The sequence below is a fragment of the Triticum aestivum genome, chromosome 6D (genome assembly GCF_018294505.1).
Source record: "Triticum aestivum cultivar Chinese Spring chromosome 6D, IWGSC CS RefSeq v2.1, whole genome shotgun sequence".
Classification (NCBI taxonomy): Eukaryota; Viridiplantae; Streptophyta; class Magnoliopsida; order Poales; family Poaceae; genus Triticum; species Triticum aestivum.
The window spans coordinates 174,032,765-174,043,612 of record NC_057811.1 but is presented as its reverse complement, the minus strand read 5'-3'; the positions used below and the strand labels follow the sequence as shown (position 1 = coordinate 174,043,612).

At 40.5% G+C, this 10,848-nt stretch overlaps 1 long non-coding RNA gene across 1 annotated transcript; it reads right to left on the bottom strand.

Moving 5' to 3' along the window:
• Window positions 1–7,815: 7,815 nt before the first annotated feature.
• On the bottom strand, window positions 7,816–9,654 carry LOC123141401 (uncharacterized). Its single transcript, XR_006470245.1, has 3 exons — window positions 9,500–9,654; window positions 9,150–9,400; window positions 7,816–8,578 (listed from the first exon to the last, which is right to left on the bottom strand). It is a non-coding gene; the product is annotated as an uncharacterized lncRNA (long non-coding RNA).
• Window positions 9,655–10,848: the final 1,194 nt, after the last annotated feature.

Sequence of the window (10,848 nt, the reverse complement as noted above, 5' to 3'; positions counted from 1 at the left end):
AAATATGCGTTAAATTCGTCCTTAATTCCTGCTCGATCCATGAAGTCCTCTGAAGGCCATTCACAAGGCCGCACTGAAGCGTTCCTTGGTGGCTCATCATCAGCATCACGCATTGCAAGCCTGGGTCCTTGCTTCCTTGAAGAACCACCTTGGTACATTTTCCTAAGCATATTTCTTCCTCTGAAAAATTTCTGAAATTTTTAGTAACTTCAAATAAAAGTGAACCAAGCTCAACAAAATTGATAGCAACTACTCCTACAAGTGCCTAGAGCCTATATCATGCATTAGAACTACTTGGAACCATACAAATTTGACATGCAAGCTCAAGAACATGGTCACCTAGGCAGCACAAATTTGCAATGAATAAAGCTCTAGAACAGAAACTAATTGGACCAATGGAGGAGTCACATACCAAGGAACAATCCCCCAAAGCAGTTTTGTGAGAGGTGCTTTGAGCAAGGAGATCGAAAATCGCGGCAAAATGAGCTAGAACTCGTGCTTGAGTTGGATGGTGATTTTTTTGGGAGGAAGGAGTGTGTGGGTGCAGGAATAGGTGGAGGGGAGCCACTGTGGGCCCACGAGGCAGGGGGCGCGCCCTGGACCCTCGTGGCCAGGTGCCAGCTCCCCCTGCTGTGTTCTCAGTGCCAGATATTCTCAAATATTCCAGAAAAATCATATTAAATTGGCAGGGCATTTGGAGAACTTTTATTTTCAGGGTATTTTTATATTGCACGGATAATTCAGAAAACAGACAGAAAAATACTATTTTTACTTTATTTCAACTAAATAACAGAAAGTAGAGGACGGGTACAGAAGGTTGTGCTTTCTAACTTCATCCATCTCATGCTCATCAAAAGGAATCCACTAACAAGGTTGATCAAGTCTTGTTAACAAACTCATTCCGACTAACATGGAACTGGAGAAATTTCGAATAACACTATGTTACCTCAACGGGGATATGCACGTCCCCAATAATAAGAATATCATATTTCTTTTTGACAGTAGGAAGAGGAAATTCAAAGCCCCCAATAATAATTGATGGAATTTTTCCAATAGAATTTATACTGTGAACTTGAGGTTGTTTCCTCGGAAAGTGTACCGTATGCTCATTACCATTAACATGAAAAGTGGCATTGCCTTTGTTGCAATCAATAACAGCCCCTGCAGTATTCAAAAAAGGTCTTCCAAGAATAATAGACATACTATCATCCTCGGGAATATCAAGAATAACAAAGTCCGTTAAAATAGTAACGTTTGCAACCACAACAGGCACATCCTCACAAATACCGACAGGTATAGCAGTTGATTTATCGGCCATTTGCAAAGATATTTCATTAGGTGTCAACTTATTCAAATCAAGTCTATGATATAAAGAGAGAGGCATAACACTAACACCGGCTCCAAGATCACATAAAGCAGTTTTAACATAGTTTCTTTTAATGGAGCATGGTATAGTGGGTACTCCTGGATCTCCTAGTTTCTTAGGTATTCCACCCTTAAAAGTGTAATTAGCAAGCATGGTGGAAATTTCAGCTTCCGGTATCTTTATTTTATTAGTAACAATTTCTTTCATGTACTTGGCATAAGGATTCATTTTGAGCATATCAGTTAAACGCATACGCAAAAAGATAGGTCTAATCATTTCAGCAAAGCGCTCAAAATCCTCATCATCCTTTTTCTTGGATGGTTTGGGAGGAAAAGGCATGGGTTTCTGAACCCATGGTTCCCTTTCTTTACCGTGTTTCCTAGCAACAAAGTCTCTCTTATCATAACGTTGATTCTTTGATTGTGGGTTATCAAGATCAACAGCAGGTTCAATTTCTACATCATTATTATTGCTAGGTTGAGCATCATTATTAACATTATCACTAGGTTCATGTTCGTTACCAGATTGTGTTTCAGCATCAGAAATAGAAATATCATTTGGATTCTCAGGTAATTCAGCAATACGTTCACTAGAAGCATGCAAAGTCCTATCATTTTTCTTTTTCTTCTTTTTAGAAGGACTAGGTGCATCTAAATTATTTCTCTGAGAATCTTGCTCAATTCTCTTAGGGTGGCCTTTAGGATACAAAGGTTCCTGAGTCATTTTACCGGTTCTAGTAGCCACTCTAACAGGATAATCATTATTCTTACTATTTAATTCATTGAGCAAATCATTTTGAGTCTTAAGTACTTGTTCTACTTGAGTGGTGACCATAGAAGCATGTTTACTAATGAGTTTAAGTTCACCTTTAACTCTAGACATATAATCACCCAAGTGTTCAATCATATAAGTATTTTGTTTTAATTGTCTACCAAAATAAGCATTGAAATCTTCTTGCTTAACCATAAAATTATCAAACTCATCCAAACATTGGCTAGCAAACTTAGTAGGAGGGATTTCAGCTTTATCATATCTATAGAGAGAATTTACCTTTACTACCTGTGTCGCGTTATCAAGACCATGAGTTTCTTCAATAGGTGAGGGATTAAGATCATATATTTCTTCAATAGACGGTAAATTAAGACCATGTATTTCTTCAATAGGAGGTAAATTCTTAACATCTTCAGCTTTAATACCTTTTTCTTTCATAGATTTCTTTGCCTCTTGCATATCTTCAGGACTGAGAAATAGAACACCCCTCTTCTTAGGAGTTGGTTTAGTAATAGGCTCAGGAATTGGCCCAGAAAGTGTCCAATTATTTTCATTGGTCAACATATTATTCAATAGAATTTCAGCTTCATCCGGTGTTCTTTCCCTGAAAACAGAACCAGCACAACTATCCAGGTAATCTCTGGAAGCATCGGTTAGTCCATTATAAAAGATATCAAGTATTTCATTTTTCTTAAGAGGATGATCAGGCAAAGCATTGAGTAATTGGAGAAGCCTCCCCCAAGCTTGTGGGAGACTCTCTTCTTCAATTTGCACAAAATTATATATTTCCCTTAAAGCAGCTTGTTTCTTATGAGCGGGGAAATATTTAGCAGAGAAGTAATAAATCATATCCTGGGGACTACGCACACAACCAGGATCAAGAGAATTAAACAATATCTTAGCATCACCCTTTAATGAGAACGGAAATATTTTAAGGACATAAAAGTAGCGAGTTCTCTCATCATTAGTGAACAGGGTGGCTATATCATTTAATTTAGTAAGATGTGCCACAACAGTTTCAGATTCATAGCCATAAAAAGGATCAGATTCAACCAAAGTAATTATATCAGGATCAATAGAGAATCCATAATCCTTATCAGTAACAAAGATAGGTGAAGTAGCATAAGCAGGATCATATTTCATTCTAGCATTCAGAGTTTTTTGTTTAAGCTTAGCTAATAATTTCTTAAGACCACTTCTGTCATTGCAAGCAAGAAAGTCTCTTTTAGTTTCTTCATCCATAACATAGCCCTCAGGCACAACAGGCAATTCATATTTATTGGGGGAGCCTTCATCATCAATATTATCAGTTTCTATAATTTCATTCTCTCTAGCCCTAGCAAGTTGTTCATCAAGAAATTCACCAAGTGGCACAGTAGTATCAAGCATAGAAGTAGTTTCATCATAAGTATCATGCATAGCAGAAGTGGCATCATCAATAACATGCGACATATCAGAATTAATAGCAGAAGCAGGTTTAGGTGTCGCAAGCTTACTCAAAACAGAAGGTGAATCAAGTGCAGAGCTAGATGGCAGTTCCTTACCTCCCCTCGTAGTTGAGGGATAATGTAACGACCCGAACCTGATAAGATTTGATGTCTCTGTGCTTACAGTGCTAGTCCCTGGATCGACTCGCTAGCACACACAATACATATGAATATCAAATAACAAGTGCATCATTTACTATAACGTATGATCCAGAATTCATAAGGTATTACAAACTGAGTAGCACATAGCTAGCTTTATTCAATAATAACAGCGGAAAGATAGCATAATAAACGATGAATCCCATCAATGCCCACTGGCGAAAATGCTGAGTGAAGACTCACGACCCTACTGTATCTCACTGATCATCTGAAAATCTTGCAACATGATAAGTTGCAGCCACAAAGGGTCAATACATTGAATGTATTGGCAAATTACACATAATGATAAAGCAAACCTACATCTACCTGCAAAGTATGACAAACAAAACACTCAAGTTGGTTTCGCGTAAAACTACCTTCACCTACCTCCACGACATAGGCAAGGTGCAAACAACACAGATGATAAAGATCTTCAAGATGTCTCAAGTGCGCTCAGTCCTGGCGCATTCTTTAGGGACAATAGAGCGCTCAGCCAGTGACGCATTCACGTGAGAAAAAGCCCCGACAACCCAAGTGCGCTCAGTCATGGCGCATTCTCTAGGGACAATAGAGCGCTCAGCCATTGACGCATTCACCTGAGAAAAAGTCCCGAGCCTACAGTTATAAAGACTCACCACTTCCATGCACCACTCGACACATACCCACGTCTACCATAGCAAATCCAAGCATACAATTAAACAATGCAAACAGGACACGCACATGGCGACAAGCAATATAAGAGTCATACCAAGCATATAACATATCATAACAGTGCACAACAGACATATAGGATGAGCATAATCAAAAGTGCAACTTGCCTTGAACGGTGTTGAAGTACTCTAACGCTTAATTCTGGTCCGCTTCACACTCCGGACAATCTATACGATTAACGAAGGCACCGGTAAATAAACCATACTCACATAACACCACATTAAAGTCAACAACAAAAGGAATTCAAATTAAAACTTAAATAACAGAACATAACATTAGGTATCTATTATCTACATGCTAGTACGATCAAAATGCAAAAAGAATCAACTAATTTGGATCTACGGTTTAAAAGATATGGCCTCCGAAAGATTAAATTCAAATTTAAACAAATTCAAATTTGAACAGTGCAAAAATTTGAAACTTTGGTTCTAATAGATGCTCCTGGTCAATATGAGTACACGGGAAAAAGAATCATCTAAATTGGAGTTATAGACTAAAAGGTATACTTAAATGAACTTTTGGTATGAAATCTGCCCAAAATAAATTATGCTAAAACAAATTTCTGCAAGAACTGCTGCGGCTGCTGTGGATGTGCCACGTGGCGTGATAGGATTAGTTGTGGCTGTTCGCTGCGAGGGCTAAAGAGCGGACGGTCGCAACATAAGGAAAAACGGTTCGAAAAAAAAGATGATATAATCTCCACCGTTTAACGAAGATCGGACGGATGGGGGCGACTCACCGGAGAACAGAGGAGCTGCGCGCCGGACCTGAAGAAGACGACGGCGCGAGCGACCAGGGGGAAAGACGGCGATGGCTTCCGCGCGTCTCCGGCGGTGGAGGAAGGGACAGGCGGTCGCAGAACTCTCCTTTGAAGACAAAGGGGGCCTCGTCGGGGAGGATCACGCCCTCTGGTGGCGTCGATGGACTACTGGAGCGAAGGCGGCGGTGCTCTGCTTCTGGTCGAGGTTGTAGCGCTCGGTTCGGTGCTCCCTTGAGAAAAAAATATATGAGGGAGATAGAGCGAGGGAAGGGGAACACGACAGGGGAAAACAGGAGGTACTGGGAACCCGCGGTGGCGACGAAATTCACCGTGAAAGCTTCTGTCGGCGGCGCAAGTCCAGCGAGATCGGGATGGAGGTATAGGGCACACGATCTTTTGATTTTTCCAAAAATTGGATGAGGAGCACACGGGCATCTATATATATGGGTCAACTTGGAGACGGGACTACAGATTTGAGTGAATCATCAACGGATTTGATCGGGATGAGCCTCCAGGAAGAACACGGCAGAGGAAAAAGATGACGGCTGGGCCCCTTTCGTCAGCGGCAGAGAGGAGGAAGAGAAAAAAAAACAATAGAAGAAGTGCGCTGCGGTCTGGGCTGACTGCTTCGCCGAAATGGGCCGGCCTGCTAGCTGCTTGACTGCATGGCGCGCGCGGGCGAAGGGATAGCTGGGCCGCTGGTCGCGCACAGTGCTGGGCTGCCGCCCAGTAAACAATAAACACTGTCTAAAATATTTATACCGCACAACAAATAAATATGTCTGAAATAGAAAATACCTAATGCATTCCAAAATTAATACAAACATACAGTAAAAACATTCTTACCACTATATAAAACAGTGAAAATTTTTACAACACAAATAAAATTTTGGAAAAATATTTTATACAACAAAAGCTCTTAAAGAGCAATATAATAACAACTATAAAATAAATTTGAGTTTCTATAAAGGCAAAATAATTTAGGTAGACACCAGAATATATTCTTAGTGTTTTCCAAATATAATTAATAGGGGAGAAGTCATACTATCTCCACTCCAAATATATTGCCTTGAGTTGGAAAACACTTTAAATATTCAGAAAATAAAAAAATGCATAGAAATCATGATGAAAAATAATGATCCTATTAACATTCCGAATCTGAAAATTTGGGATGTTACAAATCTACCACCCTTAAAATGAATCTCGCCCCCGAGATTCGAAGAGGCTAGAAAGAAAAGACTAGGGTTGGGGTCTCCTTGAATATCCATTGTTCATCCGAGAGTGTGGAGTACTACCACCCTTAGAATAAGAGTCACCGGTCTTCAAAGATCTTATTCCGTCGATGATGTTCTTCAGGTATAAGCACTGCACTCCTTTGAAATTTTGGATCCTCTATCAAAAGAGTGGTCTTCCAATTGCTGGACCTTCATGGTTACCAATACTAAAAAAAATCGATTCTCTCATGGTGGTCATCAAGCATAATCCTTCGGGGTTCCTGCATAAAAGGTCTTGGTTCATCCTCGCCGTTAAAACCTACTATTGGCATCAACTACCTTCTACAAGGGTCAAACGTCATACCATTCTAAGGTTTAGGCTTAAAAACGCCGTCTCTCTACTATAGGTAAGTCACTCTAGATTAACCATCCCACATAGCAAAAGCGAATAATAAGAGTAAGTCGGCATGGTGATCAATCCATTCCGCACCCAAATCATTATCTTGTATATGGTTTAGAAAATCTCGCATTCTAACACTCGGGCATCTTCACAAGCATTGCAGAAATTTCTCTTGTTCACGAACTAGGTTCGGATTAATCCATTCATTCTACATGCCAAACAAAACAACTATCGTTCCTATCAACTATCAGGTTTTCGTCAACTACTGTAAAACATATGACGATGAATTGTAGCTTCCTCCAGGTTTCTTCCTTCAGCAAGATTGTGCTTGCTTCTTGTCAGATCATGGTGCATGTGGTTAAACTTGAACTCATCACTAGGCTGCAGCATATATTAGGATATAGACAGAATAAAGACCTAGGGGGAAAACACCCATATGCTCATGCTAGCAACAAAAACTCCAACAAAAAAACAAACACTAAATTCACACAAGTCACACCACACAAGTAAAACCTACAGGTAAGGTCATATCCACAAGAGATATGATCTCATCATTCTACCGCAAAATTGTTTATCGAACACAACTTAGTAATAGTGGTCTGTCAACTAAAACTGCTTAAATGACACTAATATAATCCCAGGGGTCATCTATTTTTGAAAAGAGAAGGTATGAGTATGAGAGTGAGGACTAACAAGTAGATAGAAAGTTGCAAAGCAAGTTTTTCACTCCTATGGCTTCTCTAATCCATTTTCTAGGGTCACGACCTACAGTCAACACACTGCTCTGATACCATCTGTAATGACCCGAACCTGATAAGATTCGATGTCTCTGTGCTTACAGTGCTAGTCCTTGGATCGACTCGCTAGCGCACACAGTACATATGAATATCAAATAACAAGTGCATCATTTACTATAACGTATGATCCAAAATTCATAAGGTATTACAAACTGAGTAGCACATAGCTAGCTTTATTCAATAATAACAGCGGAAAGATAGCATAATAAACGATGAATCCCATCAATGCCCACTGGCGAAAATGCTGAGTGAAGACTCCCGACCCTACTCTATCTCACTGATCATCTGAAAATCCTGCAACATGATAAGTTGCAGCCACAAAGGGTCAATACATTGAATGTATTGGCAAATTACACATAATGATAAAGCAAACCTACATCTACCTGCAAAGTATGACAAACAAAACACTCAAGTTGGTTTCGCGTAAAACTACCTTCACCTACCTCCACGACATAGGCAAGGTGCAAACAACACAGATGATAAAGATCTTCAAGATGTCTCAAGTGGGCTCAGTCCTGGCGCATTCTCTAGGGACAATAGAGCGCTCAGCCAGTGACGCATTCACGTGAGAAAAAGCCCCGACAACCCAAGTGCGCTCAGTCATGGCGCATTCTCTAGGGACAATAGAGCGCTCAGCCATTGACGCATTCACCTGAGAAAAAGTCCCGAGCCTACAGCTATAAAGACTCACCACTTCCATGCACCACTCGACACATACCCACGTCTACCATAGCAAATCCAAGCATACAATTAAACAATGCAAACATGACACGCACATGGCGACAAGCAATATAAGAGTCATACCAAGCATATAACATATCATAACAGTGCACAACAGACATATAGGATGAGCATAATCAAAAGTGTAACTTGCCTTGAACGGTGTTGAAGTACTCTAACGCTTAATTCTGGTCCGCTTCACACTCTGGACAATCTATACGATTAACGAAGGCACCGGTAAATAAACCATACTCACATAACACCACATTAAAGTCAACAACAAAAGGAATTCAAATTAAAACTTAAATAACAGAACATAACATTAGGTATCTATTATCTACATGCTAGTACGATCAAAATGCAAAAAGAATCAACTAATTTGGATCTACGGTTTAAAAGATATGGCCTCCGGAAGATTAAATTCAAATTTAAACAAATTCAAATTTGAACATTGCAAAAGTTTGAAACTTTGGTTCTACTTGATGCTCCTGGTCAATATGAGTACACGGGAAAAAGAATCATCTAAATTGGAGTTAGAAACTAAAAGATATACTTAGATGAAATTTTGGTATGAAATCTGCCCAAAATAAATTATGCTAAAACAAATTTCTGGAAGAACTGCTGCGGCTGCTGTGGATGTGCCACGTGGCGTGATAGGATTAGTTGTGGCTGTTCGCTGCGAGGGCTAAAGAGCGGACGGTCGCAACATAAAGAAAAACGGTTCAAAAAAAAGATGATATAATCTCCACCGTTTAACGAAGATCGGACGGATGGGGGTGACTCACCGGAGAACAGAGGAGCTGCGCGCCGGACCTGAAGAAGACGACGGCGCGAGCGACCAGGGGGAAAGACGGCGATGGCTTCCGCGCGTCTCCGGCGGTGGAGGAAGGGACGGGCGGTCGCAGAACTCTCCTGTGAAGACAAAGGGAGCCTCGTCGGGGAGGATCACGCCCTCTGGTGGCGTCGATGGACTACTGGAGCGAAGGCGGCGGTGCTCTGCTTCTGGTCGAGGTTGTAGCGCTCGGTTCGGTGCTCCCTTGAGAAAAAAATATATGAGGGAGATAGAGCGAGGGAAGGGGAACACGACAGGGGAAAACAGGAGGTACTGGGAACCCGCGGTGGCGACGAAATTCACCGTGAAAGCTTCTGTCGGCGGCGCAAGTCCAGCGAGATCGGGATGGAGGTATAGGGCACACGATCTTTTGATTTTTCCAAAAATCGGATGAGGAGCACACGGGCATCTATATATATGGGTCAACTTGGAGACGGGACTACAGATTTGAGTGTATCATCAACGGATTTGATCGGGATGAGCCTCCAGGAAGAACACGGCAGAGGAAAAAGATGACGGCTGGGCCCCTTTCGTCAGCGGCAGAGAGGAGGAAGAGAAAAAAAACAATAGAAGAAGTGCGCTGCGGTCCGGGCTGACTGCTTCGCCGAAATGGGCCGGCCTGCCAGCTGCTTGACTACATGGCGCGCGCGGGCGAAGGAATAGCTGGGCCGCTGGTCGCGCACAGTGCTGGGCTGCCGGCCAGTAAACAATAAAAACTATCTAAAATATTTATACCGCACAACAAATAAATATGTCTAAAATAGAAAATACCTAATGCATTCCAAACTTAATACAAACACACATTAAAAACATTATTACCACTATATAAAACAGTGAACATTTTTACAACACAAATAAAATTTTGGAAAAATATTTTATACAACAAAAGCTCATAAAGAGCAATATAATAACAACTATAAAATAAATTTGAGTTTCTATAAAGGCAAAATAATTTAGGTAGACACCAGAATATATTCTTAGTATTTTCCAAATATAATTAATAGGGGAGAAGTCATATTATCTCCACCCCAAATATATTGCCTTGAGTTGGAAAACACTTTAAATATTCAGAAAATAAAAAAAATGCATAGAAATCATGATGAAAAATAATGATCCTATTAACATTCCGAATCTGAAAATTTGGGATGTTACAGATAATTTTTTGTTTTCTCATCTTTCAAGGTCTTCATAGTGACCAGCAGATATAAATCCTAAGTGACTCAAAGAATAGAGCTATGCTCGCCGGCAACGGCGCCAGAAAATAGTCTTGATAACCCACAAGTATAGGGGATCGCAACAGTTTTCGAGGGTAGAGTATTCAACCCAAATTTATTGATTCGACACAAGGGGAGCCAAAGAATATTCTCAAGTATTAGCAGTTGAGTTGTCAATATAATCACACCTGGATAACTTAGTATCTACAGCAAAGTATTTAGTAGCAAAGTAATATGGAAGTAACGGTAACGATAGCAAAAGTAATATTTTTGGGTTTTGTAGTGATTGTAACAGTAGCAACGGAAAAGTAAATAAGCGAAGAACAATATGTGAAAAGCTCGTAGGCATTGGATCGGTGATGGAGAATTATGCCGGATGCGGTTCATCATGTAACAATCATAACATAGGGTGACACAGAACTAGCTCCAATTCATCAA